Below are 24,294 nucleotides of genomic sequence, written 5' to 3' on the forward strand. Positions count from 1 at the left end.
TCCTCTCTGGTCGCCTTTTTGACTCCGCTGCTGATGATTTCAGCGTATGTCGCCCCGCGTTTCGGGCAGGCCCTGTAAAGATGGCCGGCCTCCCCACACAGGTTGCAGCACTTGTCTTCTTTGCAGTCCTTAGTCATGTGTCCCTCCTGCCTGCAGTTCTTGCAGAAGGTCACACTGCAGTTTGCGGCAACATGCCCCGTTTTGCCACAGGTGTGGCATACTCGTGGCTGTCCCACGTAGTAGAGGTAGCCACGATTTACTCCAATAGCGAAATTGGAGGGGGGATGCAGGATGGCTCCGTTGCTGTCCGTTCTTAGGGTCACCTTGACCTGGTGCTCACTCTTTAGTGGATAGTCAGAGGCTTTTCCCCAGGGTAGAGGGGTCAATTACTAGGGGGCATAGGTTTAAGGTGAGAGGGGCAAGGTTTAGAGTAGATGTACGAGGCAAGTTTTTTACGCAGAGGGTAGTGGGTGCCTGGAACTCGCTACCGGAGGAGGTAGTGGAAGCAGGGACGATAGGGACATTTAAGGGGCATCTTGACAAATATATGAATAGGATGGGAATAGAAGGATACGGACCCAGGAAGTGTAGAAGATTGTAGTTTAGCCGGGCAGTATGGTCGGCGCGGGCTTGGAGGGCCGAAGGGCCTGTTCCTGTGCTGTACATTTCTTTGTTCTTTGTTCTTTCTTTGTTCTTTGTCCAGATGCCGAAGGTGTCTTTCACTTGCACGCTGTCACTTTTCAGCTCAGCGTACCTGGCGAGGAACGTGAGCACATCAGATACAGGGACGTGGGGGTTGTACGTGTGCAGTGTAACAACCCGATTTCGCTGTGCCGGTAGCGTAAACAGAGGTTCCGCAGTCAGGATCGACAAGGGACTCTGGTTACCTTTTTCCTTGAAGACGTTCAAGAATTTGATGCACGCTGCGACGCTCTTGAAGGTGACATCAAAGAAACCATTCTTGGGGAAGTTTTGCAAGCAGAAGATCTCTGTTGCTTTAAACCCACAGCACTCGAGCAGCACCTTCTTCACGAAGTGTTTCCGGTCCAAAGGTGACTCTCCATCCGTTTTCTTCACTGTGACTCGGACAGTGTTTCGCACGCCCCAGCCTGGTGGTCGGGATGCAGCTGCATCCATAGCTCGTACGTTGGGTGTGAAACTGTATCGGCGTTAGGCCTAAACCCGAGGTTTAGGCCAGCATGTAGATCCACCAATAGCAGCCAAGCTCCAAACGTTTCTTCTTTGGCGACTTCAATCCCTCCGAGTTCTCCAATCCACGATCGTCATCGAAATCCTCAGCTTCCCTCAATCAAATGAGACTACACTTGATCTTAGCCAAAAGGCCGAGAAGCGATTGATGCAAGCTGCGAGACTGTTGAAAGTGATGTCAAAATGTGGATTGTTGGGGAAGTGTTGCATCAAAATATCCATTGTTGGGGAAGTGTTGCATCAAAATATCCATTGTTGGGGAAGTGTTGCATCAAAATATCCATTGTTGGGGAAGTGTTGCATCAAAATATCCATTGTTGGGGAAGCGTTGCATCAAAATATCCATTGTTGGGGAAGCGTTGCATCAAAATATCCATTGTTGGGGAAGCGTTGCATCAAAATATCCATTGTTGGGGAAGCGTTGCATCAAAATATCCATTGTTGGGGAAGTGTTGCATCAAAATATCCATTGTTGGGGAAGCGTTGCATCAAAATATCCATTGTTGGGGAAGCGTTGCATCAAAATATCCATTGTTGGGGAAGCGTTGCATCAAAATATCCATTGTTGGGGAAGCGTTGCATCAAAATATCCATTGTTGGGGAAGTGTTGCAAGCAGAAGCATCTGTTGGTTGAAAGCCGCAGCACTGGGGCAGCACCGGCTTCAGGAAGAAATAGTGATGCACAGCAGGCGAGTGGTTGCAAAGTGTTGTAAGCAGATTGTCCATATTGGAGAATGAAGAGAAAAGGCATGAAGTAGAGAAGTGCATGTACATGCTTGAGCTGTTTTTTGACTTTGAAATTCCCCATAAAGGGGGTGTGTGCACCGTTCCCGGAGGTACTGCAATACCAGGTCGATGCGTGGAGTGGACGGAGCAAGCCCCTATTCCATCTCCCTGCTCCAAAAATCAATTTAATATATGGTCCCCAGATAAGGGACGTATCAGATATTAAACTGATAAGAACAGATTTTTTTTTTTTTTTTTATTCAAAAAAATATACTTTATTCATAAAAATTTATCATGAGCATTTCAGAAACATTTCAAATTGTCTTGACTGTACATTTTCGGCAGGGTTACATGTTGCCTTGACTTTCTTTCATTCAATTATGATATTGTCGTACAAATATCACTCTTTACATTACAATTCCTTCTTAAATATTTACAGTGGCATGTTTGTTTTATACATTGGAGTGTTGGTTGCCCAGACCGAGGTGCTTTACACTGTTACGCGCCCCTCGGTGTACGTTTGCTGGAAAGACTTTACACTGTGGTCTTTCCCCATTGCGCCTTGGCGGCAGCTGCCCCAAGCTTGAGTGCGTCCCTCAGCACGTAGTCCTGGACCTTGGAATGTGCCAGTCTGCAACACTCGGTCGAGGACAATTCTTTGCACTGGAAGATCAGCAAGTTTCGGGCAGACCAAAGAGCGTCTTTTACCGAGTTGATGACCTTCCAGCAGCAGTTGATATTTGTCTCGGTGTGTGTCCCTGGAAACAGTCCGTAGAGCACAGAGTCCTGTGTCACAGATCTGTTTGGGATAAACCTTGACAAATACCACTGCATCTCTCTCCAGACCTTCTTTGCAAAGGCACATTCCACAAGGAGGTGTGTGACCGTCTCATTTCCCCCACAGCCACTCCGAGGGCAGCGTGCATTGGTGCAGAGCCTTCGGGTGTGCATGAAGAATCTGACAGGGAGGGCCCTTCTCACCACCAGCCAAGCTAGGTCTTGGTGCTTGTTTGAAAGTTCTGGTGATGAGGCGTTCTGCCAGATGACTCTGGCAGTCTGCTCAGGGAACCATCCAACGTCCTCCACGGTCTCCTTTTCCCTGAGGGCCTCGAGGACATTACGTGCTGACCACTGCTTCATTGCCTTGTGGTCAAAGGTGTTTTTCTTCAAAAACTTTTCCACGAAGGACAGGTGGTACGGTACGGTCCAACTACTTGGAGCGTTCCGCGGCAATGAGGCCAGGCCCATCCTTCGCAACACCGGGGACAGGTAGAACCTCAGTATGTAGTGACACTTGGTGTTTGCATACTGGGGGTCCACGCACAGCTTGATGCAGCTGGACACAAAGGTGGCCAGCAGGATGAGGGAGGCGTTGGGTACGTTCCGCCCTCCCTTCTCCAGAGGTTTGTACATGGTGTCCCTTCGGACACGGTCCATCTTGGATCGCCAGATAAATTTGAAGATGGCCCGGGTGACTGCTGTGGCGTAGGGTCGGGTTATGGGCCAGACCTGCGCCACGTACAGTAGCACCGAGAGTACCTCACACCTGATGACCAGGGTTTTGCCCGCAATGGAGAGGGAGCGTTGCTCCCACCAGCCCAGTTTCTGTCTTACCTTTCCTATGCGCTCCTCCCAGTTTTTGGTGCACGCCCCAGCAGCTCCGAACCATATCCCCAGCACCTTCAGGTAATCTGACCTGACAGTGAAGGGGACAAAGGACCGGTCGGCCCAGTTCCCAAAGAACATGGCCTCGCTCTTGCCCCGGTTTACCTTGGCTCCAGAGGCCAGTTCAAACTGGTCGCAGGTGGTTAAGAGCCTGCGTACAGACGCAGGATCCGAGCAGAAGACGGCAACGTCGTCCATGTACAGGGAGGCCTTGACTTGCATGCCTCCACTGCCTGGGATCATCACTCCTCTTATACCCGGATCCCTCCTGATGGACTCGGCAAAAGGTTCTATGCAGCACACAAAAAGGGCAGAGGAGAGAGGGCAGCCCTGCCTGACTCCAGATCTGATCTGGAACTTTTCTGATTCCCACCCATTGATTGAGACTGCGCTATAGATGTTTGTGTAGAGCAGTTTGATCCAATTGCGAATTCCCTCCCCAAACCCCATTTTGGAGAGCACATCCATCATGTAGGTGTGCGATATTCTGTCAAAAGCCTTCTCCTGGTCAAGGCTGATGAGGCAAGTGTCCACCCCCCTGTCCTGCACGTAGGCGATCGTATCCCTGAGTAGCGCGAGGCTATCAGAGATCTTCCTGCCGGGTACAGCACAGGTCTGGTCAGGGTGGATCACCGACTCCAGAGCAGACCTGACCCGATTGGCGATGACCTTTGCTAGAATTTTGTAGTCCACATTCAACAGTGAAATGGGTCGCCAATTTCGAATTTCTTCCCTTTCCCCCTTCTGTTTGTAGATGAGGGTGATGATGCCTTTCCTCATGGACTCTGACATGCTGCCTTCCAGAAGCATACTCTCGTACACTTCCAGCAGGTCTGGGCCCATCCAGTCCCACAGAGCCGAATACAACTCAACCGGTAAGCCGTCGCTTCCGGGAGTTTTACTCGTCTCGAAGGACTTGGCGGCCTTTGTCAGCTCGTCCAGAGTCAGTGGTTTGTCCAGGTTTTCCAGCTCGCTGTCGCCTATGACCTCCGTGATAGTCGACAGGAAGGTCTGGGAAACAGTGCTATCTGTTGGCTTCAGGTCATACAGTCCGGCATAAAAGGATTGGCTGATCCTCAGGATGTCAGACTGCGATGACTTTTCAGAGCCATCTTCTTCCTTCAGGCTGCTGATCACAGAGGTGTCTCTGTGCACCTTTTGGAAGAAGAAGCGTGAGCACTTTTCGTCCTGCTCCACGGAGCGGACTCTGGAACGGAAGATAACCTTGGAGGCCTCCGAGGTGTAGAGCGAGGCTTGCTGGCTCTTCACCTCTTGGAGATCCTCCTTGACATCCACCCCCATCGACTGCAGCTGGAGCAAATTTTGCATACTTTTCTGGAGCCTGGACATGACCCCTCGTCTCTCTCTCACCTTTTGAACGCCCTTGAGGATGAAAAACCTCTTGATATTCCCCTTGATTGCTTCCCACCAGAGATGTGGGGCCTCAAAGAGGGGTTTCACGGTTCTCCAACCTTTGTAATCCCTCCTGAGTTCCTCGATGTTCTCAGGGGTCAGCAGTTTTACATTTAGCTTCCACGTCCCCCTGCCTACCCCCTGGTCTTCCTGCAGGTGGCAGTCGGCCAGTAGGAGGCAGTGGTCAGAGAAGAACACCGGCGTTACGTCGGTGGACCTGACCGTGAAAGCTCGGGACACAAAAAAGAAGTCTATCCTGGAGCGGACGGACCCATCCGGCCGTGACCATGTATATCTACGCTGCGCGCCGTCTGCAGGGTTGCTGCAGACGTCGAGCAGCTTGGCGTCTTTTACCGTTTCCATCAGGAGTCTGGACGTAGCGTCTAGTTTGCTGTCGGCTTTGCTGGATCGTCCAGCCGCATCGATGATGCAGTTGAAGTCACCACCCAGGATGACCGGCTTGGAGGTGGCCAACAGCAGTGGGAGTTGCTGAAGAACTGCCAGCCGCTCACTTTTTACGGCCGGGGCGTACACATTTATAAGTCTGAGAGGGGTGTTTTTGTATTTCACGTCTGCTACGAGGAGGCGCCCGCCCACCACCTCCTTAACGTCGGAGATGGTGAAGTTGCCTCCCCGCAGCAGAATACCCAGGCCGGAGGAGCGGCAGTCGTTTCCTCCTGACCAGATGGATGGCCCGTGGGACCACCAGCTCGACCAGCGCCTGTAGTTGCTGAGGTGCGGAATTCCGCACTCCTGCAGGAACAGTAGGTCAGCTTTTACATTTGCCAAATAGTTGAGTGTGGCTACACACCGCGAAGTATCTTTGATGCTTCGCACATTTATGGATGCAATTTTTAAACCCATTATAAAAAGATAGATTTACCAGTCTCAAGAGTCCAGAGTCTATACAGTTGGCTGTTCCAGCTGTTGAATGTTCCCCAGCATGCCGGTGGTGCTCGCAAACTTTAGCACAGTTGCAGGGCTGAGAAAACTGTTCTGGTCCGTACTGGCCCCGTGATTTTGATGCAGATGCATTGGGGGGGTGGTGTAGCCCTGGGGTTCGTCGTGGCAGTCAGTAGGTGTTGGGGTTGCAGGCCGGTCTTCACCTGGGTTGTTGCTGCTCGTTGCTAGCGGGGGTTGGTCTGTGACCTTGTTTTCTTCCCGGTCGGTGGTCTGGGGGGTCTGTGCCTTCCGTTCCACGTTGGTGCTTTGCCTCTTTATCTGAGGCCGATTCTTGTCCTGTTTTCCCTCATCGGATGAGGTGTCGGCACTAAGTGCGCCGGCTGAGAGGTGTCGCTTTTTGCCACTACCCCTCAGGGGGTTCTTCAGTTTGTTTTTTTGTTTCCTCTTACGTTTGTCCCTGTTCACGGTTTCCCAGGGCTCTTTATTCTTTGTCCCATCCTCTTCCTCTTCCATTGAGTGTTCCTCATCAGATGGGGCTGGGGCTGGGTTGTCAGGAGGTGCTGGGGCCTCCTCTTTTTGTTGGGGGCCCTTTTGTTGCTTTTCCTCATTCTGAGCCGTGGTGTCTTTTTCGGTGGAGGGTGTATGCACCTCCTCTCTGGTCGCCTTTTTAACTCCGCTGCTGATGATTTCAGCGTATGTTGCCCCGCGTTTCGGGCAGGCCCTGTAAAGATGGCCGGCCTCCCCACACAGGTTGCAGCACTTGTCTTCTTTGCAGTCCTTAGTCATGTGTCCCTCCTGCCTGCAGTTCTTGCAGAAGGTCACACTGCAGTTTGCGGCAACATGCCCCGTTTTGCCACAGGTGTGGCATACACGTGGCTGTCCCACGTAGTAGAGGTAGCCACGATTTACTCCAATAGCGAAATTGGAGGGGGGATGCAGGATGGCTCCGTTGCTGTCCGTTCTTAGGGTCACCTTGACCTGGTGCTCACTCTTTAGTGGATAGTCAGAGGCTTTTCCCCAGGGTAGAGGGGTCAATTACTAGGGGGCATAGGTTTAAGGTGAGAGGGGCAAGGTTTAGAGTAGATGTACGAGGCAAGTTTTTTACGCAGAGGGTAGTGGGTGCCTGGAACTCGCTACCGGAGGAGGTAGTGGAAGCAGGGACGATAGGGACATTTAAGGGGCATCTTGACAAATATATGAATAGGATGGGAATAGAAGGATACGGACCCAGGAAGTGTAGAAGATTGTAGTTTAGCCGGGCAGTATGGTCGGCGCGGGCTTGGAGGGCCGAAGGGCCTGTTCCTGTGCTGTACATTTCTTTGTTCTTTGTTCTTTCTTTGTTCTTTGTCCAGATGCCGAAGGTGTCTTTCACTTGCACGCTGTCACTTTTCAGCTCAGCGTACCTGGCGAGGAACGTGAGCACATCAGATACAGGGACGTGGGGGTTGTACGTGTGCAGTGTAACAACCCGATTTCGCTGTGCCGGTAGCGTAAACAGAGGTTCCGCAGTCAGGATCGACAAGGGACTCTGGTTACCTTTTTCCTTGAAGACGTTCAAGAATTTGATGCACGCTGCGACGCTCTTGAAGGTGACATCAAAGAAACCATTCTTGGGGAAGTTTTGCAAGCAGAAGATCTCTGTTGCTTTAAACCCACAGCACTCGAGCAGCACCTTCTTCACGAAGTGTTTCCGGTCCAAAGGTGACTCTCCATCCGTTTTCTTCACTGTGACTCGGACAGTGTTTCGCACGCCCCAGCCTGGTGGTCGGGATGCAGCTGCATCCATAGCTCGTACGTTGGGTGTGAAACTGTATCGGCGTTAGGCCTAAACCCGAGGTTTAGGCCAGCATGTAGATCCACCAATAGCAGCCAAGCTCCAAACGTTTCTTCTTTGGCGACTTCAATCCCTCCGAGTTCTCCAATCCACGATCGTCATCGAAATCCTCAGCTTCCCTCAATCAAATGAGACTACACTTGATCTTAGCCAAAAGGCCGAGAAGCGATTGATGCAAGCTGCGAGACTGTTGAAAGTGATGTCAAAATGTGGATTGTTGGGGAAGTGTTGCATCAAAATATCCATTGTTGGGGAAGTGTTGCATCAAAATATCCATTGTTGGGGAAGTGTTGCATCAAAATATCCATTGTTGGGGAAGTGTTGCATCAAAATATCCATTGTTGGGGAAGCGTTGCATCAAAATATCCATTGTTGGGGAAGCGTTGCATCAAAATATCCATTGTTGGGGAAGCGTTGCATCAAAATATCCATTGTTGGGGAAGTGTTGCATCAAAATATCCATTGTTGGGGAAGCGTTGCATCAAAATATCCATTGTTGGGGAAGCGTTGCATCAAAATATCCATTGTTGGGGAAGCGTTGCATCAAAATATCCATTGTTGGGGAAGCGTTGCATCAAAATATCCATTGTTGGGGAAGTGTTGCAAGCAGAAGCATCTGTTGGTTGAAAGCCGCAGCACTGGGGCAGCACCGGCTTCAGGAATAAATAGTGATGCACAGCAGGCGAGTGGTTGCAAAGTGTTGTAAGCAGATTGTCCATATTGGAGAATGAAGAGAAAAGGCATGAAGTAGAGAAGTGCATGTACATGCTTGAGCTGTTTTTTGACTTTGAAATTCCCCATAAAGGGGGTGTGTGCACCGTTCCCGGAGGTACTGCAATACCAGGTCGATGCGTGGAGTGGACGGAGCAAGCCCCTATTCCATCTCCCTGCTCCAAAAATCAATTTAATATATGGTCCCCAGATAAGGGACGTATCAGATATTAAACTGATAAGAACAGATACTACACTTGATCTTAGCCAAAAGGCCGAGAAGCGATGCCCAATACTCTTGAATTGGCGAAGTGCCGTATGCCTTCCTTCGTTTACAGCAGGCTGACAGCATTCAAAGACTTTTCGATGTAAGCATTGAAACTTTCACTCTTGTCATATTGCTCCTGGCCTTTCTCATTGGAACAGGAGATTCCTATTGACAGAACTTGCCTCTTTTCCCCCTTTTCAGTCAGACAGCATGACAGTTATGTAGATGAACAGTACGCCACCAATCGGATGGGAGCGGGTGACTCTCCCAATCAGATCGGAGAGGATGGTGCCTAACCTCGTACGTCACTGTTACAGGCTGCTGCTGCGGAACAAACTTTTGAAAACACTTGCACGTCTTGCCAGTGAGAATACAGCAGCAGCAACCAACTCGCCTGGTGCCACACGCCCCGTAGCCCTGCAAATGAAATGAAAATCGCTTATTGTCACGAGTAGGCTTCAATGAAGTTACTGTGAAAAGCCCCTAGTCGCCACATTCCGGCGCTTGTTCGGGGAGGCTGGTACGGGAATTGAACCGTGCTGCTGGCCTGCCTTGGTCTGCTTTAAAAGCCAGCGATTTAGCCCAGTGTGCTAAACCAGCCCCTTGTTTTCCCTTCAGATAATTATCCCATTGTCTTTAGAAAGGCAGGCTTGAACCTGCCCGCTGCACACTCAGGCAGTGCATTGCAGAGTCTAACCACTCGGGCTGGGCAACAAGATTTCTCATCGCGTCCAGAGGCCGTATCATGAAAGGAATTCTGCTAGCCTGCGAACGGCAGTCTTTGTTCAAAGCTGCTGCAGCAGACAAACTGACTGCTGGCTCAATTGTGTTAGGTCAGCTGGACTGTTTTTGTGATGCAAGGTGGCTTACACTCCAGAATCTTTGAGGTGCCTGAAAAAATATTTTCATTCGATTTTTAACATAATCGCGCAGATAGGTATAAATGGGTACGATATAATTGGGATTACGGAGACATGGCTGCAGGGTGACCAGGGTATTCGGTATTTAGGAAGGACAGGCATAAAAGAAAAGGTGGTGGTGTGGCACTGCTGGTTAAAGAGGAAATTAACACAATAATGAGAAAGGATATTAGCTCTGACAATGTGCAGTCTGTATGGGTGGAGTTCAGAAATACCAAGGGGCAAAAAACAGAAGAGAAAATGCTGGAAAATCTCAGCAAGTCTGGCAGCATCTGCAGGGAGAGAAAAGAGTAAACGCCCCGCGTCCAAACAAAGAGCTTTGACAAAGGGTCACCTGGACCAGAAACGTCAGCTCCCCCTGCCCCTGAAGGCGTTTTAAGGAAAAAGGCAACCAGGGCCCCTGTCTATCCTGACTGCGGAGCCTCTGTTCACGCTACCGTCGCAGCGAAACCGGGTTGTTACACTGCACATGTACAACCCCCAAATCCCCGTGTCTGATGCGCTCACGTTCCTCGCCAGGTGCGTCGAGCTGAAAGGACTGAAGGACACCTTTGGCAAGGACATCTGGACAAGGACAAGTGAACACCAGGTCAAGGTGACCTTGAGAACGGAACCATCCTGCAACCCCCCTCCAGTTTCGCCATTGGAGGAAGCCGCAGCTACCTTTATTATGCGGGGCACCCACGAGTGTGTCGCACCGGTGCCAAAATGGGACATGCTGCTGCCAACTGCAGCGTCACCTTCTGCAAAAACTGCAGGCAGGAGGGACACATGACAAAGGACTACAACGTTGAGTCAGAATTCAGGAGGGAGATCGAGAACCTAGTGGAGTGGGGCAGCACAGTGGTTGGTGCGGTTGCTTCGCAGCTCCAACGTTAGGAGATAGGTACATACATTGTTCATTCTTATGTCACTGTCTTTTTTTTAAATTACTTTATCAGAGTTACAAAGCCAGAGCTCAGAGTGTGGACAGGGGGCAAACGCCTAATCCAGCTCCTTGCCTGCTCCAAAACAACAGTTCAAATTGAATCCAAATCATGGTCCCCACAAGAGGGACGTACCAGATCCAGGCATTACACCTGACCTCACGCTCATCTTAGAAGGAGCACTCCAGCTTTAGAATAATGGGTTATACTTTGAGGTATCTGTGCAATTCGGATACTTCAACCAGCTCTTTAATTAAAGTTTATCCAGGTGGCTTTATTTATGAGGAGAACAAAGTAGAACACCGATATAATGCAACACTTTATTAAATATAGTTAACCCATACATTACCCACTTTACTTACAAGAAACACCCAGGATTCGACTATCCTTCCCGTAAAGGTCATTTGGTAAGCTGCAGATCTGATCCTGGAGTCCCTCTGGTTCCACTTTGTAAAGGTGATTCTCGCTGGCTGTTCCTTGCTGGTTTCCTTCCTTCAAGTCTGGTCAAGGTCACCTCACACAAGCTTCCAGTCTTAGCTTCCAGTTTTTTCCTTCCCTGTCTGGCAAATACCTATCTTTTTATCCTTGTTGCATTGTCAAACTGCCCTTGGCTTTCGGCCAATGGAGTCTCAGGAGGCAGGGTCTCAGTGCCCAACGTTCTGGTTGATGACCTGTTGACAGGGTACCTGAGCCTGCCTTGGGAGGAGTGACGATTGCTTGATGGGAACTGTGGACAATAGGCCAATGCATCTTAAGTGGGAGTGACTATCCGTTAATGTGATAACAGGAACTGTGAACAATAGGCCAATGCATCTTAAGTAGGAACAACGATCGCTTGATGGATATCGTGAACTGTGGACAATAGACCAGTGAATCCCAAGTAGCAAGGATAATTACTTGATGGGTTATTCAAGAGCTGCTTCAGACAGACTTGAGTTTTGTACATTCGGATTCTGCCTTCTGCAGACTGTGGTTTTTAAACTGCTCAATTCTTTAATTTAAGATATCCAATTTAAATCGGCCTTAAAACTCGGCCCTGATTATTACTACAACTTTTAGTATTGACACTATCCTTTCAAATACAAACATTGAAAAAAAAATTGCGAAAGTTCCCAAAGAGTTTCAATGAATCTGCTGCTCCATTATGAATACTTTTGAACTTGGCTTCACACCAGATAGCCAATATCCTGCAAAAGGCATGACCAAAGGATTATGCTGGAGATAATGCCACACCATTTAGCTTTTGCATGTCTGCAACCTAAGTGGCCTTACTCTTAAATCACAATATGGGTTTTGCGCTGATAAAAGTAATCCGAAACACTTAACAGAACTAGAAAATCTGAGAGAGAATTTGGGAGAAATTAAATCCAAATTACATGTAACTTGTGAAATAGCATTCACGGCTGATGCCAAATACGTACTGCAGAAAGATAGCACCTATAGTTTCCATAAGACCATAAGACATAGGAGCGGAAGTAAGGCCATTCGGCCCATCGACTCCACTCCGCCATTCAATCATGGCTGATTTCAACTCCATTTACCCGCTCTCTCTCCATAGCCCTTAATTCCTCGAGAAATCAAGAATTTATCAACTTCTGTCTTAAAGACACTCAACGTCCCGGCCTCCACCGCCCTCTGTGGCAATGAATTCCACAGACCCACCACTCTCTGGCTGAAGAAATTTCTCCTCATCTCTGTTCTAAAGTGACTCCCTTTTATTCTAAGTCCCCGGGTCCTAGTCTCCCCTGCTAATGGAAACAACTTCCCTACATCCACCCTATCTAAGCCATTCATTATCTTGTAAGTTTCTATTAGATCTCCCCTCAACCTCCTAAACTCCAATGAATATAATCCCAGGATCCTCAGACGTTCATCGTATGTTAGGCCTACCATTCCTGGGATCATCCGTGTGAATCTCCGCTGGACCCGCTCCAGTGCCAGTATGTCCTTCCTGAGGTGTGGGGCCCAAAATTGCTCACCGTATTCTAAATGGGGCCGAACTAATGCTTTATAAAGCTTCAGAAGTACATCCCTGCTTTTATATTCCAAGCCTCTTGAGATGAATGACAACATTGCATTTGCTTTCTTAATTACGGACTCAACCTGCAAGTTTACCTTTAGAGAATCCTGGACTAGGACTCCCAAGTCCCTTTGCACTTCAGCATTATGAATTTTGTCACCGTTTAGAAAATAGTCCATGCCTCTATTCTTTTTTCCAAAGTGCAAGACCTCGCACTTGCCCACGTTGAATTTCATCAGCCATTTCTTGGACCACTCTCCTAAACTGTCTAAATCTTTCTGCAGCCTCCCCACCTCCTCCATACTACCTGCCCCTCCACCTATCTTTGTATCATCGGCAAACTTAGCCAGAATGCCCCCAGTCCCGTCATCTAGATCGTTAATATATAAAGAGAACAGCTGTGGCCCCAACACTGAACCCTGCGGGACACCACTCGTCACCTGTTGCCATTCCGAAAAAGAACCTTTTATCCCAACTCTCTGCCTTCTGCCTGACAGCCAATCGTCAATCCATGTTAGTACCTTGCCTCGAATACCATGGGCCCTTATTTTACTCAGCAGTCTCCCGTGAGGCACCTTATCAAAGGCCTTTTGGAAGTCAAGATAGATAACATCCATTGGCTCTCCTTGGTCTAACCTATTTGTTATCTCTTCAAAAGAACTCTAACAGGTTTGTCAGGCACGACCTCCCCTTACTAAATCCATGCTGACTTGTCCTAATCTGACCCTGCACTTCCAAGAATTTAGAAATCTCATCCTTAACAATGGATTCTAGAATCTTGCCAACAACCGAGGTTAGGCTAATTGGCCTATAATTTTCCATCTTTTTCCTTGTTCCCTTCTTGAACAGGGGGGTTACAACAGCGATTTTCCAATCCTCTGGGACTTTCCGGGACTCCAGTGACTTTTGAAAGATCATAACTAACGCCTCCACTATTTCTTCAGCTATCTCCTTTAGAACTCTAGGATGGAGTCCATCTGGGCCCAGAGATTTATCAATTTTTAGACCTCTTAGTTTCTCTAGCACTTTCTCCTTTGTGATGGCTACCCTATTCAACTCTGCCCCCTGACTCTCCGGAATTGGTGGGATATTACTCATGTCTTCTACTGTGAAGACTGACGCAAAGTACTTATTTAGTTCCTCAGCTATTTCCTTGACTCCCATCGCAAAATTACCAGCGTCATTTTGGAGCGGCCCAATGTCAACTTTTGCCTCCCGTTTGTTTTTAATGTATTTAAAGAAACTTTTACTATCATCCCTAATGTTACTGGCTAGCCTACCTTCATATTTGATCCTCTCTTTCCTTATTTCTCTCTTTGTTATCCTCAGTTTGTTTTTGTAGCCTTCCCAATCTTCTGACTTCCCACTACTCTTTGCCACATTATAGGCTTTCTCTTTTGCTTTGATGCATTCCCTAACTTCCTTTGTCAGCCATGGCTGCCTAATCCCCCCTCTGATAACCTTTCTTTTCTTTGGGATGAACCTCTGCACTGTGTCCTCAATTACTCCCAGAAACTCCTGCCATTGCTGTTCTACTGTCTTTCCCACTAGGCTCTGCTCCCAGTCGATTTTCGTCAGTTCCTCCCTCATGCCCCTGTAGTTACCTTTATTTAACTGCAACACCTTTACATCTGATTCTACCTTCTTTCTTTCAAATTAGAGATTGAATTCTACCATATTATGATCACTGCCTCCTAAGTGCTCCCTTACTTTAAGATCTTTAATCAAGTCTGGCTCATTACATAACACTAAGTCCAGAATGGCCTGTTCCCTCGTGGGCTCCATCACAAGCTGTTCCAAAAAGCCCTCCTGTAAACATTCAATGAATTCCCTTTCCTTGGGTCCACTGGCAGCATTATTTACCCAGTCCACCTGCATATTGAAGTCCCCCATGATCACTGTGACCTTGCCTTTCTGACATGCACTTTCTATTTCGTGGTGCATTTTGTGCCCCCGGTCCTGACCACTGTTAGGAGGCCTGTACATAACTCCCATTATGGTTTTTTTGCCTTTGTGGTTCCTCAGCTCTACCCACACAGACTCCACATCATCTGACCCTATGTCATTTAGTGCTATTGATGTAATTTCATTCCTAATTAACAAGGCAACCCCGCCCCCTCTGCCCACCTCCCTGTCTTTTCGATAGGTTGTGAATCCCTGGATGTTTAAATGCCAGTCCTGAACCCCCTGCAACCATGTCTCTGTGATGCCTACCACATCATACCTGCCAGTCACAATCTGGGCCACAAGCTCATCTACCTTGTTCCGTACACTGCGCGCATTTAAATATAGCACCTTTAATTCTCTATTGACCGTCCCTTTTTGTTTTCTTAGTGTGGTGGACCTTGGTTTACTGAGCCTTTCCATACACTGTGTCATATTTTGTGGGATGGGGACTATCGTAACCTCTCCTGAGTTTTGTCTTTTCGTGCTTTTTTGTATTCCTAAGCAGCTACGCTTCCCACTGATTACTTCACCTCTTGGTTCCCTGACTTTCCCTTCCCCCCCCCAATCTTTAGTTTAGTTTCAGTGCGCCTCACTACTTGGAAGCATATTTTAAAATTGAATATTCTCAATAACAACTTGCCGTTGAAGCTCGCAGACTGTCATGACTGCAAGTTATAAATATTCTAAAATATAAACATTATAGGAATGAAAATTGCAGTGTGATATCTCATTTGTATTGCTTTTTAAAAAGTTAATTCTTTCATGGGATATGGGAGTCACTGGCAAGGCCAGCATTTGTTGCCCATTTCTCTGGAGCTTGTTCGATCATTTCAGGACAGTTCAGAGTCAACCATGTTTCTGTGGCTTTGGAGTGACAATGTTGGCAAATTTCCTTCCCTGAAGGACATTAATAAACCAGAGGGGTTTTATGACAGTTGATAGTTTTGTGGTCACCATTACTGATGCCGAGCTGTCAATTTTACACTTTACTAAATAAATTTAATTACAACAACTGCTGCAGTGGAGTTGAACCCATGTCCCCAGAGCATTAGGTCTCTAAGTTCAGTGACGTTACCACAATGCCACCGTGTCCCAGAATAATACAGCGCAGAATAGGCCCTTCGGCCCATCAAACCTGCACCAACGCATGAAAAACACCTGACAGACTTCCGGTTGTGACCATGGAGTGAGTGGTCACACACACGGCAGCTTCTGCTTAAAGGCACAGAAAAGAGCTCTTTTTACCCAATACTGGATGGAATTTGGATGAAAATGCACAGGTGACTGTTGGAGGATTAGTATCCCCCAGAAGTGGTACGTCTGCTGGCTATCCGACCCGGCAGAAAACAGTGAGAGAGTTGGCTGAAAAGTTGGAGGGAGCCTTTGCTGCAGTAGCCACTGTAAGCATGCAAGCGGGGGAAGGGCTGATGCAAGCGGGGGAAGGGCTGATGCAAGCGGGGGAAGGGCTGATGCAAGCTGGAAGGCCCCAGATGGAGGCAAATTCTGCCGGCAGAGGAAGGAAATGCATGTGGATCGTTCAGAAGCCATTGAAGGAGCTGTGGCACCCTTGAAGAGTTCTCTGGAACGGGCGAAGAGGTGTTTGGAGATTGGGGAGATCGAAGGAGTGATCTTGGACCAGAGTGATCATGTGGTGGCGAAGGTGGGGCTCCTAGGGGACCTGTGTAAAACGTTGAGGGCATCCGGGCAATAGTAAGGGATGATATTGGTGCTATGGAGAACAAGGTTGAATCAATTTGGGTGGAAATCAGGAATAGTAAGGCGAAAAGGTCACTGATAGGAGTAGGAGTAGTCTATAGGCCACCAAATAGTAACAGGATGGTAAGGCAGGCAATAAGCAAAGAAATAACAGATGCATGTAGAAATGGTACAGCGGTTATCATGGGAGATTTTAATCTGCATATCGATTGGTTTAACCAGGTTGGTAAAGGCAGCCTTGAGGAGGAGTTTATAGAATGTGCCCGGGATCATTTCCTGGAACAGTATGTAATGGAACCTACAAGGGAACAAGCGGTCCTAGATCTGGTCCTGTGTAATGAGGCAGGATTGATTAATGATCTCATAGTTCGGGATCCTCTTGGAAGGAGCGACCACAATATGGTGGAATTTAAAATACAGTTGGGAGGATGACAAGGTAAAATCAAACACTAGTGTTTTGTGCTTAAACAAAGGCGATTACAATGGGATGAGAGAAGAACTAGCTAAGGTAGACTGGGAGCAAAGACTTCATAGTGAAGCAGTTGAGGAACAGTGTAGAACCTTCCGAGCGATCTTTGACAGTGTTCAGAAAAGGTTCATACCGACAAAAAAGAAAGACGGTAGAAAGGGGAAAAATCGACCGTGGCTATCTAAGGAGGTGAGGGAGAGTATCAAATTGAAGGAAAAAACATACAAAGTGGCAAAAATTAGTGGGAGACTAGAGGACTGGGAAGTCTTTAGGGGACAACAGAAAGCTACTAAAAAAGCCATAAAGAAGAGTAAGGTAGACTATGAAAGTAAACTGGCTCAGAACATAAAAGCAGATAGTAAAAGCTTCTACAAATATATAAGACAAAAAAGAGTGGCTAAGGTAAATATTGGTCCTTTGGAAGATGAGAAGGGAGATTTAATAATAGGAGACGGGGAAATGGCTGAGGAGCTGAACAGGTTTTTTGGGTCAGTCTTCACGGTGGAGGGCACAAATAACATGCCAGTGACTGATGGAAATAAGGATATGATAGGTGAGGACCTTGAGATGATTGTAATCACTAAGGAGGCAGTATTGGGCAAGCTAATGGGGCTAAAGGTAGACAAGTCTCCTGGCCCTGATGGGATGCATCCCAGAGTGTTAAAAGAGATGGCTAGGGAAATTGTAAACGCACTAGCAATAATTTATCAAAATTCACTAGACTCTGGGGTGGTCCCAGAGGATTGGAAAGTAGCAAACGTGACACCACTGTTTAAAAAAGGAGGTCGGCAGAAAGCGGGTAATTATTAGCCGGTAAGCTTAACTTCGGTTGTAGGGAAAGTGCTGGAATCTATCATTAAGGAGGAAATAGCGGACTTCCGGGTGCGGCGATGACCAGCTAAGTCGCACGTTTCGGCAGCTCCCGGTGGAACGGACTTTAGGGCTCTTGATAGGAGCCCCAACGGCAATTTTAACGGCTAAAAACACCGTGCGGTAAACCAGAAGGGTGTTCCCCCTGGACACGGATGGAAAAAGGAGAGGAAAGTGGCCGGATTGCAGCGGATCCTTTGGAACAACGGCAAGGAAGGCAAGCAGAAACCAAGATGGCGTCGGAAGGTGGCAGTCTCATATGGGGCCCTGAACAACAAGAGTTCTTGAAACGCTGCGTGGAGGAGATAAAAAAGGAAATGAAGAAAGAGTTGTTGGCCCCGATATTACAGGCGATTGAAGGGCTGAGAGAGGAACAAAAGACCCAGGAGCAGGAGCTTCGGGTCGTGAAGGCGAAAGCAGCAGAGAATGAGAACGATATACAGGGCCTGGTGGTGACGTCGGAGATACAGGAGGCACACCAGAAACGATCTGTGGAGAGGTTGGAGGCACTGGAAAATAACGCAAGGAGGAACAACTTGAGGATTCTTGGCCTTCCTGAAGGTGTGGAGGGGGCGGACGTCGGGGCATATGTGAGCACGATGCTGCACTCGTTAATGGGAGCGGAGGCCCCGACGGGTCCGTTGGAGGTGGAGGGAGCGTACCGAGTTATGGTGCGAGGATCGAGAGCAGGAGAAACTCCCAGAGCCATAGTGGTGAGATTCCTCCGTTTTAAGGATAGAGAAATGGTCCTTAGATGGGCGAAGAAAACTCGGTGTAGTAAATGGGAGAACGCGGTGATCCGCGTTTATCAAGATTGGAGTGCGGAGGTGGCGAGAAGGAGGGCGAGCTTTAATCGGGCCAAAGCGGTACTTCACAAAAAGATGATAAAATTTGGAATGCTGCAACCGGCAAGACTGTGGGTCACATATCAAGGGAGGCACCACTACTTTGAGACGGCGGATGAAGCGTGGACTTTTATTGTAGAAGAAAAATTGGAATGAGTGGATTATGAAAATGAACGTTTGGACAAAGTGGTGGGGCGAATGGGGGGGGGCGAAGAGGGGATTTATGTTTTAATCCTGCGGTATGGTAACTTTTCTCTCTCCCACAGGTGGTGATGGGGGGAGGTGGGGAGGGAGAGGAGATGGGGCGTTGGCCATGGGAGGCGGGGCCGAGGGAGAGGCGCGGGCTTGGTTCCCGCGCTATGATAATTATGGCGGGAACAGAGAAGCAGGAAGGAGGGGGCGTCGCACGGTGCGAGCCGTGATCACGGGGGAAAGCCGAGGTCAGCCAGAGTTTGCTGACTTCTGGGAGCAACATGGGGGGAGTAACTACGCTAGCGGGGGGTCTAGCGGTGGGGGGGGGGGGGGGGGAGGGGGGAATTACTGGGTTGCTGCTGCTGGGGAAAGGGGGGAAGTGGGTACGGGAAAGGATGGGCGGGGGGGCACCGTCTGGGAGAGATACAGCTGTGTGGGAACTGGGTGAGAAGCTGGAAAAAGATGATGGCTAACCGGCAAGGGGGGGGGGGGGGGGGGTGGGAAGCCCCCCAACTCGGCTGATCACGTGGAACGTGAGGGGGCTTAACGGGCCGATAAAGAGGGCACGAGTACTCGCACACCTTAAGAAACTTAAAGCAGATGTGGTTATGTTACAGGAAACGCACCTGAAACTGATAGACCAGGTTAGGTTGCGCAAAGGATGGGTGGGGCAGGTGTTCCATTCGGGGCTGGATGCGAAAAGCAGGGGGGTGGCTATATTAGTGGGGAAGCGGGTAATGTTCGAGGCAAAGACTATAGTGGCGGATAACGGGGGCAGATACGTGATGGTGAGTGGCAAATTACAGGGCGAGATGGTGGTTTTGGTAAACGTGTATGCCCCGAACTGGGACGATGCCAACTTTATGAGGCGAATGCTAGGACGCATCCCGGACCTAGAGACGGGAAAGCTGATAATGGGGGGAGATTTTAACACGGTGTTGGAACCAAGGCTGGATAGGTCGAAGTCCAGGACTGGTAGGAGGCCGGCAGCAGCCAAGGTGCTTAAGGATTTTATGGAGCAGATGGGAGGGGTGGACCCGTGGAGATTCAGTAGACCTAGGAGTAAGGAGTTCTCGTTTTTCTCCTATGTCCATAAAGTCTATTCACGCATAGACTTTTTTGTGTTGGGTAGGGCATTGATCCCGAGGGTGAGGGGAACGGAATATACGGCTATAGCCATTTCGGATCATGCCCCACACTGGGTAGACTTGGAGATAGGGGAGGAAACAAGAGGGCGCCCACCCTGGAGAATGGACATGGGACTAATGGCAGATGAGGGGGTGTGCCTAAGGGTGAGGGGATGCATCGAAAAGTACTTGGAACTCAATGACAATGGGGAGGTTCAGGTGGGAGTGGTCTGGGAAGCGTTGAAGGCGGTGGTGAGGGGGGAGCTGATATCAATAAGGACACATAAAGGGAAGCAGGAGAGTAAGGAACGGGAGCGGTTGCTGCAAGAACTTTTAAGGGTGGACAGACAATATGCGGAAGCACCGGAGGAGGGACTGTACAGGGAAAGGCAAAGGCTGCATGTGGAATTTGACTTGCTGACTACAGGCACTGCAGAGGCACAATGGAGGAAGGCGCAGGGTGTACAGTATGAATATGGAGAGAAGGCGAGCAGATTGCTGGCACACCAATTGAGGAAAAGGGGAGCAGCGAGGGAAATAGGGGGGGTGAGGGACGAGGAAGGAGAGACGGAGCGGGGAGCGGAGAGAGTGAATGAAGTGTTCAAGACATTTTATAAAAAATTGTATGAAGCTCAACCCCCGGATGAGAGGGAGAGAATGATGGATTTTTTGGATCGGCTGGAAATTCCCAAGGTGGAAGAGCAGGAAAGGGCGGGACTGGGAGCACAGATCACGGTAGAAGAAGTGGTGAAAGGAATTAGGAACATGCAGACGGGAAAGGCCCCGGGACCGGACGGATTCCCAGTTGAATTTTACAGAAAATATTTGGACTTGCTCGCCCCGCTACTGACGAGGACCTTTAATGAGGCAAAGGAAAGGGGACAACTGCCCCCGACTATGTCAGAAGCAACGATATCGCTTCTCTTAAAGAAGGAAAAGGATCCGCTACAATGCGGGTCCTACAGACCAATTTCCCTCCTAAATGTGGATGCCAAGGTCCTGGCCAAGGTAATGGCAATGAGAATAGAGGAATGTGTCCCGGGGGTGGTTCATGAGGACCAAACGGGGTTTGTGAAGGGGAGACAGCTGAACACGAATATACGGAGGCTGTTAGGGGTAATGATGATGGCCCCACCAGAGGGTGAAACGGAGATAGTAGTGGCGATGGATGCCGAGAAAGCATTTGATAGAGTGGAATGGGATTATCTGTGGGAGGTGTTGAGGAGATTCGGGTTTGGAGAGGGGTATGTTAGATGGGTGCAGCTGTTGTATAGGGCCCCAGTGGCGAGTGTGGTCACGAATGGACGGGGATCGGCATATTTTCGGCTCCATAGAGGGACAAAGCAGGGATGTCCTCTGTCCCCATTACCGTTTGCACTGGCGATTGAGCCCCTGGCGATAGCGCTGAGAGGTTCCAGGAGATGGAGGGGAATACTTAGGGGAGGAGAAGAACACCGGGTATCTTTATATGCGGATGATCTGCTACTATATGTGGCGGATCCAGCGGAGGGGATGCCAGAAATAATGCGGATACTTGGGGAGTTTGGGGATTTTTCAGGGTATAAATTGAACATGGGGAAGAGTGAGCTGTTTGTGGTGCATCCAGGGGAGCAGAGTAGAGAAATAGAAGACCTACCGTTGAGGAAGGTAACAAGAGACTTTCGTTACCTGGGGATCCAGATAGCTAAGAATTGGGGCACATTGCACAGGCTAAATTTGACGCGGTTGGTGGAACAGATGGAGGAAGATTTCAAGAGATGGGATATGGTAGCATTGTCAATGGCAGGGAGGGTGCAGGCGGTTAAGATGGTGGTCCTCCCGAGATTCCTCTTTGTTTTTCAGTGCCTCCCGGTGGTGATCACGAAGGCTTTTTTCAAAAGGATAGAAAAGAGTATCATGGGTTTTGTTTGGGCCGGGAAGACTCCGAGAGTGAGGAAGGGATTCTTACAGCGTAGTAGGGATAGGGGGGGGCTGGCACTACCGAGCCTAAGTGAGTATTATTGGGCCGCTAATATTTCAATGGTGAGTAAGTGGATGGGAGAGGAGGAAGGAGCGGCGTGGAAGAGATTAGAGAGGGCGTCCTGTAGGGGGACCAGCCTGCAGGCTATGGTGACAGCCCCATTGCCATTCTCACCAAGGAACTATACCACGAGTCCGGTGGTGGTAGCTACACTGAAGATTTGGGGACAGTGGAGACGACATAGGGGAAAGACCGGAGCATTGGGGGGGTCCCCGATAAGAAACAACCATAGGTTTGCCCCGGGGGGAATGGATGGGGGATATGGAATGTGGCAAAGAGCAGGAATAACGCAATTGAAAGATCTATTTGTGGATGGGAAGTTTGCGAGTCTGGGAGCGCTGACTGAGAAATATGGGTTGCCCCAAGGGAATGCATTTAGGTACATGCAATTGAGGGCTTTTGCGAGGCAACAGGTGAGGGAATTCCCGCAGCTCCCGACACAAGAGGTGCAGGACAGAGTCATCTCAAAGAAATGGGTGGGGGATGGTAAGGTGTCGGATATATATAGGGAAATGAGGGACGAAGGGGAGACTATGGTGGACGAACTAAAAGGGAAATGGGAAGAAGAGCTAGGGGAGGAGATTGAGGAGGGGCTGTGGGCAGATGCCCTAAACAGGGTAAACTCGTCGTCCTCGTGCGCCAGGCTAAGCCTGATTCAGTTTAAGGTATTACACAGGGCACATATGACTGGAACACGGCTCAATAAATTTTTTGGGGTGGAGGATAGGTGTGCGAGGTGCTCGAGAAGCCCAGCGAATCATACCCATATGTTCTGGTCATGCCCGGCACTACAGGGGTTTTGGATGGGGGTGACAAAGGTGCTTTCGAAAGTAGTAGGAGTCCGGGTCGAACCAAGCTGGGGGTTGGCTATATTTGGGGTTGCACAAGAGCCGGGAGTGCAGGAGGCGAGAGAGGCCGATGTTTTGGCCTTTGCGTCCCTAGTAGCCCGGCGCAGGATATTGCTAATGTGGAAAGAAGCCAAGCCCCCGGGGGCGGAGACCTGGATAAATGATATGGCGGGGTTCATAAAGTTAGAGCGGATTAAGTTCGTCCTAAGGGGGTCGGCTCAAGGGTTCACCAGGCGGTGGCAACCGTTCGTCGAATATCTTGCGGAAAGATAGATGGGGGAAAAAAGGAAGGCAGCAGCAGCAGCCCAGGACTTGGGGGGGGGGGGGGGGGGGGGGGGGAGGGATGGGGGGGGTGGGTGGGGGGGGTATAGCCTGTGACAAGGCAGTTGCCAATTCGGGCTAGTTTTCATTTTTGTTATTTAATATTTATTTATTTGTTGTTTTTTGTTTATATAAAAAAGGTCATTATTATCTGTATTGTTATAATGTTGTGTAAAGGATGCACAATGTACTGTGTTGGTTGACCAAAAATTTTCAATAAAATATTTATTAAAAAAAAAACTAACAGAAAGCAGAGAGTGGGGATAAATGGGCGTTTCTCTGGTTGGCAACCTGGAACTAGTGGGGTCCCTCAAGGATCAGTGTTGGGCCCGCATTTGTTCACAATTTACATAGACGATTTGGAGTTGGGGACCAAGTGCAATGTGTCAAAGTTTGCAGACGACACAAAGGTGAGTGGAAAAGCAAAAAGTGCAGAGGATACCGGAAGTCTGCAGAAGGATTTGGATAGGTTAGGTGAATGGGCTAGGGTCTGGCAGATGGAATTCAATGTTGCCAAGTGTGAGGCAATCCATTTTGGGAGGAATAACAGCAGAATGGATTATTATTTAAACGGTAAGATGTTAAAACATGCTGCTGTGCAGAGGGACCTGGGTGTGCTGGTGCACGAGTCGCAAAAAGTTGGTGTGCAGGTGATTAAGAAGGCTAGTCGAGTTTTGTCTTTCATTGCTATTGGGATGGAGTTCAAGACTAGTGAGGTTATGCTGCAATTGTATAGGGTGTTGGTGAGGCCGCATCTGGAGTATTGTGTTCAGTTTTGGTCTCCTTACCTGAGAAAGGACATATTGGCACTGGAGGGAGTGCAGAGGAGATTTACTAGGTTGATCCCAGAGTTGAGGGGATTAGATTATGACGAGAGGTTGAGTAGACTGGGACTGTACTCATTGGAGTTTAGAAGGATGCGGGGGGATCTTATTGAGACATATAAAATTATGAAGGGAATAGATAGGATAGATGCGGGCAGGTTGTTTCCACTGGTCGGGGAAAGCCGAACTAGGGGGCATAGCCTCAAAATAAGGGGAGGTAGATTTAGGACGGAGCGTAGGAGGAACTTCTTCACCCAAAGGGTTGTGAATCTTTGGAATTCCTTGCCCAGTGAAGCAGTTGAGGCTCCTTCTTTAAACGTTTTTAAGAAAAAGATAGATGCCTTTCTAAAGAATAAAGGGATTCGGGGATATGGTGTATGGGCCGGAGAGTGGAGCTGAGTCCACAAAGATCAGCCATGATCTCATTAAATGGCGGAGCAGGCTCGAGGGGCCAGATGGCCTACTCCTGTTCCTAGTTCTTATGTTCTTTTATACATTGGAGTTTTAATGGCCCAGACCG

At 48.9% G+C, this 24,294-nt stretch overlaps 1 protein-coding gene and 2 non-coding genes across 3 annotated transcripts in view; 1 reads left to right on the top strand and 2 right to left on the bottom strand.

Annotated features, from left to right (window-relative positions):
* LOC140424756 (nuclease EXOG, mitochondrial-like) overlaps positions 1–24,294 on the top strand; it is a 387,484-nt gene that overhangs the window by 187,263 nt on the left and 175,927 nt on the right. The window lies entirely within an intron of this gene.
* LOC140425939 (U2 spliceosomal RNA) lies at positions 2,024–2,207 on the bottom strand. Its single transcript, XR_011948087.1, has one exon. It is a non-coding gene; the product is annotated as a U2 spliceosomal RNA (small nuclear RNA).
* LOC140425925 (U2 spliceosomal RNA) lies at positions 8,558–8,748 on the bottom strand. The gene has a single exon (XR_011948078.1). It is a non-coding gene; the product is annotated as a U2 spliceosomal RNA (small nuclear RNA).

Source organism: Scyliorhinus torazame, chromosome 6 (genome assembly GCF_047496885.1).
Source record: "Scyliorhinus torazame isolate Kashiwa2021f chromosome 6, sScyTor2.1, whole genome shotgun sequence".
Classification (NCBI taxonomy): domain Eukaryota; kingdom Metazoa; phylum Chordata; class Chondrichthyes; order Carcharhiniformes; family Scyliorhinidae; genus Scyliorhinus; species Scyliorhinus torazame.